Source organism: Pipistrellus kuhlii, unplaced genomic scaffold, assembly GCF_014108245.1.
Source record: "Pipistrellus kuhlii isolate mPipKuh1 unplaced genomic scaffold, mPipKuh1.p scaffold_m20_p_2, whole genome shotgun sequence".
In the NCBI taxonomy this organism is placed as follows: domain Eukaryota; kingdom Metazoa; phylum Chordata; class Mammalia; order Chiroptera; family Vespertilionidae; genus Pipistrellus; species Pipistrellus kuhlii.
In genome coordinates, this window is record NW_023425515.1 from 171203432 (window position 1) to 171208446 (window position 5015).

The 5015-nt window shown below is 60.7% G+C and overlaps 1 protein-coding gene across 1 annotated transcript in view; it reads right to left on the reverse strand.

The window, feature by feature from the left end:
• Positions 1 to 2426: 2426 nt before the first annotated feature.
• BMP8A (bone morphogenetic protein 8a) overlaps positions 2427 to 5015 on the reverse strand; it is a 27142-nt gene continuing 24553 nt past the window's right edge. The window contains exon 7 of the mRNA XM_036443797.2: positions 2427 to 5015. This exon is cut by the window's right edge and continues 483 nt beyond it. The gene's annotated coding sequence lies outside the window, so the exon portion shown is untranslated.

The window sequence follows — 5015 nt, forward strand, 5'->3', positions numbered from 1 at the left end:
GTGTCTGTGCCCCGGGACCAGCCCTCGTTAGACGGGGTGTGTGTGTGTGTGTGTGTGTGTGTGTGTGTGTCTGTGCCCCGGGACCAGCCCTCGTTAGACAGTGTGTGTGTGTGTGTGTGTGTGTGTGTCTGTGCCCCGGGACCAGCCCTCGTTAGACGGGGTGTGTGTGTGTGTGTGTGTGTGTGTGTCTGTGCCCCGGGACCAGCCCTCGTTAGATGGGTGTGTGTGTGTGTGTGTGTGTGTGTCTGTGCCCCGGGACCAGCCCTCGTTAGACGGGTGTGTGTGTGTGTGTCTGTGTGTGTCTGTGTGTCTGTGTGTCTGTGCCCCGGGACCAGCCCTTGTTAGACGGGTGTGTGTGTGTGTGTGTGTGTGTGTGTGTCTGTGCCCCGGGACCAGCCCTCGTTAGACGGGTGTGTGTGTGTGTGTGTGTGTGTGTGTCTGTGCCCTGGGACCAGCCCTCATTAGACGGGGTGTGTGTGTGTGTGTGTGTGTGTCTGTGCCCCGGGACCAGCCCTCGTTAGACGGGGGTGTGTGTGTGTGTCTGTGTCTCGGGACCAGCCCTCGTTAGACGGGGTGTGTGAGTGTGTGTGTGTGTGTGTGTGTGTGTGTCTGTGCCCCGGGACCAGCACTCGTTAGACGGGTGTGTGTGTGTGTGTGTGTGTGTGTGTGTGTCTGTGCCGCGGGACCAGCCCTCATTAGACGGGGTGTGTGTGTGTGTGTGTGTGTGTCTGTGTCCCGGGACCAGCCCTCGTTAGACGGGGGTGTGTGTGTGTGTCTGTGTCTCGGGACCAGCCCTCGTTAGACGGGGTGTGTGAGTGTGTGTGTGTGTGTGTGTGTGTGTGTCTGTGCCCCGGGACCAGCACTCGTTAGACGGGTGTGTGTGTGTGTGTGTGTGTGTGTGTGTGTCTGTGCCGCGGGACCAGCCCTCGTTAGACGGGGTGTGTGTGTGTGTCTGTGCCCCGGGACCAGCCCTCGTTAGACGGGGTGTGTGTGTGTGTGTGTGTGTGTGTGTGTGTCTGTGCCCCGGGACCAGCCCTCGTTAGACGGGGGTGTGTGTGTGTGTCTGTGCCGCGGGACCAGCCCTCGTTAGACGGGGTGTGTGTGTGTGTGTGTGTGTGTGTCTGTGCCCCGGGACCAGCACTCGTCAGACGGGGTGTGTGTGTGTGTGTGTGTGTGTGTGTGTGTGTCTGTGCCCCGGGACCAGCCCTCGTTAGACGGGGGTGTGTGTGTGTGTCTGTGCCGCGGGACCAGCCCTCGTTAGACGGGGTGTGTGTGTGTGTGTGTGTGTGTGTGTGTGTGTCTGTGCCCCGGGACCAGCCCTCGTTAGACGGGGTGTGTGTGTGTGTGTGTGTGTGTGTGTGTGTGTCTGTGTCCCGGGACCAGCCCTCGTTAGACGGGGGTGTGTGTGTGTGTGTGTCTGTGCCCCGGGACCAGCACTCGTTAGACGGGGGTGTGTGTGTGTGTGTGTCTGTGCCCTGGGACCAGCCCTCGTTAGACGGGGGTGTGTGTGTGTGTCTGTGCCGCGGGACCAGCCCTCGTTAGACGGGGTGTGTGTGTGTGTGTGTGTGTGTGTGTGTGTCTGTGCCCCGGGACCAGCCCTCGTTAGACGGGGGTGTGTGTGTGTGTGTGTCTGTGCCGCGGGACCAGCCCTCGTTAGACGGGGGTGTGTGTGTGTGTGTGTGTGTGTGTGTGTGTCTGTGCCCCGGGACCAGCCCTCGTTAGACGGGGGTGTGTGTGTGTGTGTGTCTGTGCCCCGGGACCAGCACTCGTTAGACGGGGGTGTGTGTGTGTGTGTGTCTGTGCCCCGGGACCAGCCCTCGTTAGACGGGTGTGTGTGTGTGTGTGTGTGTGTGTGTGTCTGTGCCCCGGGACCAGCACTCGTCAGACGGGGGGAGGGTCTGTGCCTGGGTCCTGCCAGCTGTGACTGACCGTCTGTGAGCGGACGCCTAGGCCACACAGCGAGGGTCTTTGCTGGGAACACTGGGCTCGTCCATCCCTTTGCAGGAGCTACGCAGGCTGGTGTGACGGACTCGGTGTGGCTAGTCTGGGTGTGACATGCTGCCACATGGAGCAGGCTGGCCAGGCCCCAGGAGGGAGGGCTGGCCTCACCCTGAGGGACCAGGGAGAGGCTGTGGGGCCCTCGTCACTCACGGGGCCTCCCTGGTGTCCTGGGAAGCGGGGAACACAGACTGGCTAGGAGGCTGGTGGGTGGGACAATAGGGTGCTGGTTGCTCTCCCCCGGGCTGTGCAAGAGTTTCCCCAGAAGCCCTCCCGGGCCCACCATGACCCTCGTGCAGGTGTTGACCCTGAGACTCCGGTGAGGGGGCAGGGCCAGCCCAGGAACCCTCCCCCATCCTCTGGTGAGGGCTGCTGCGACCTGGTTTGTAAGAGAAAACCCAGAAGAGATGTGGAATGCTGCTTAAATCGTTTTCAAAGAATATTTAATAATTTCAGAATATATCATAAATTCAATAAGTCAGATCACCAAGCAGTGCATAGAATATGATCCTTACTTTGTAAAATACCTGTGTCTCATGAATAAAGACATACATGTGCCAATAAAAAAGGCTGGATGAATCATTAATAATCGTTTTCTCTGTGGTGGGGTTATGTGTGTTCATATCAATTTTTCTTTTCAAAAGTTTCCTCAGCATACATGGAATTAGTATTTTCTGAAGTGAGGGAAAACTTAGCAGAGAGTCAAATGGCTGCTCAGGGCTCCCAGGAAGAGAAACCCACAGTGTTCCCTTCCACTTCCCACGAGGCCGCGGGTGGGCACTGCTGGCCAGGGCTCCTGCGCAGGCAGGGAGATGCAGCCGCCCTCCCACCCGGCTTAAGACAAGCACAGTTCACCGAGCTCGGGGTTCTGGGGCGAGCACAGCTTTGAAGGGAAGACAGCAGCACTCCAGGTGTCCGGGTGTGGCCCTGAGACTCGGGAGAGTGTGAGTAGGCACACGTGGAGGCCACCTTTGCAAAGGATTTGGAAGTGAGAGCACTCACAGATGCTACTCCCTGCACACACGTGTTCAGATGTGCCAAGTGCTGTGAACAGACCTGGTCCCATCCCCTTTCCCCCGGGGAGGACCGCTAACGCAGGTTACGGGACTCAGATTAACGAGGCCGAGCCGGGGTTTGGTGCCAGGTCTCCTGGCTACAGCCCTGCGGTCTCCCGGTTATGGCCTCCTTTCCTGTGAAATTGTAGGGAATTTCTCGGGGCACATTACCCACTTCCCCACACACATGAAAGACAAGAGCTGTGCCTGATAAGCTGGCCTCGGCCAGGGCTGTCCGATTGCGAGGGGTGCCGAGAACAGCAGCTCCCCCCCCCCCCCCCCCCGGAGTGGCCCACTCGCCTGTCCCCATCCTCGGGGCCAGTGTTTACTTGGCTGCCAGTGGGCCAGAGGCGCCCTCATTCATGCTTCTGACGTGCAGCCTCCTATGTAACCTGGCTGCCAGGCAACCAGCCAGACTGGCTGCTAGGCAACCAGACAAAGTGGCCTTGGTAACAGCGCTGCCCCCTCCAGCTTTGTGTCTGTAACGTCTCCCTTCCCCCAGGCCTTTTCCATTGGATGGTGTGGGCAGGAAGGGATTCGTGTCTCATTCCTGTCCCGCTGGGCAAGGCAGGCTGCATCTTTAAAATGTTCATTTCACGCACTCCTGGCACCCTGAGCTGTGCCGAGTGGTCTGAGGCGCGGCAGAGAGCAGACACTGGCACCTGTTGGCAGTGTCCAGGCGCCCCCCCACCCCCGCCCTGGCGCTGAAAGGAGGGCGGTGCTCAGTGGGTCCAGGCCTCTGGGCACCTGGCTCTGAGACGAGGGGAGGGTGGCAGGCTCGTCCTCCCAAGGCCTCTGGCGATGAGAGTCCTGTGGGCTCCCGTCCCGGAGGGGAAACAAGCCTGAACCGGGACGGGGGCTGGTTCAGACTGTAAGCGGGTCAGTGGCTGGCTGGGTTGGAACCAGAATACGGATCTCCTGACATTCCCGCCAATGCCTGGCCGATCCCTGCCAGCCTGAGCTCAAAGCCCCGGCGAGTGGGGCGCTCCCTGCCCTGCAGACAGCCTGGGCCCATCTGTGTACACGGGGAGGGCCTCTTCCTCGGCTCTCACTCTCAGAGTAACGCCCAGTCCTGCCGCCTGGCCCAGCCTCCACCCTGGCCCAGACCGGCTCTCCCAGAGCCGCCCTCAGGGGGCAGAGTGGACTCCAGGGACGTGCGTCCTTGGGCACACGGGTCTTGCTGCCTCTGTGGGCTGCGCCTGTGGGTTGGGGTGGGCCCAGGATCTGCTATTAACCACACGGTATTTCAGGGTTCAGGCAGCTGGACTGTCTGCTCCAGCAGGTAAATTACAGGGTGAGCAAGTCCGAAATCAAATAAACACTCCCACCGCCTCGGCTGCTCCAGGGAGAACAGTGGTTTCCGGGAACCTTCCCACCCAGCTCCCCCTAATGACTGCCTGTCACTCCCCCGGGGGACAGGGGCCTCTTCTCTGGCTCACAGGCCCCGAGACACAGGACACAGGTGGCCGGGCTGTTCCTACCTTCTAGACTCCGGCAGACTCCGACAGTGCCACCCCTGCCCCATGCCTCCAGAGGTGGCCTGGGCCCTCTGCTCCCGGGATGCATTGCTCCTTAGCACAGGAGGGGCGGAAACCTGTTCGTTTCAGCTCCGAAAGGTTTGTGCTGAGGTTTCTGAGACCCTCTCCACGTCCAGCGGGGAAAGAACCCGGGTGCTCACTGAGGGCCACGGGCGGGAGGCCAGGCAGCGGTGAGGTCCGCGCTGCGAGTCTGCTGAGACTCCGGCCGTCTGTCCTTGCTTCTGCTGAGAGTTCCTTACTTTGCCCAGGGCTGAGCCCCATGCGGGGGCAGTGCGGGAACTGGAAGCCCCTGAGATTTCTTGCTCCTCTGGGAGTCACACCTCTCCAGGGAGGGCAGGCCCAGGGCATGAGCCCATCCGGCTTGTGGTTCTTCTGTGCTCACTACTGAGGCCTTGCACGTGTCTAACTAGGCCCTGGGAATGCC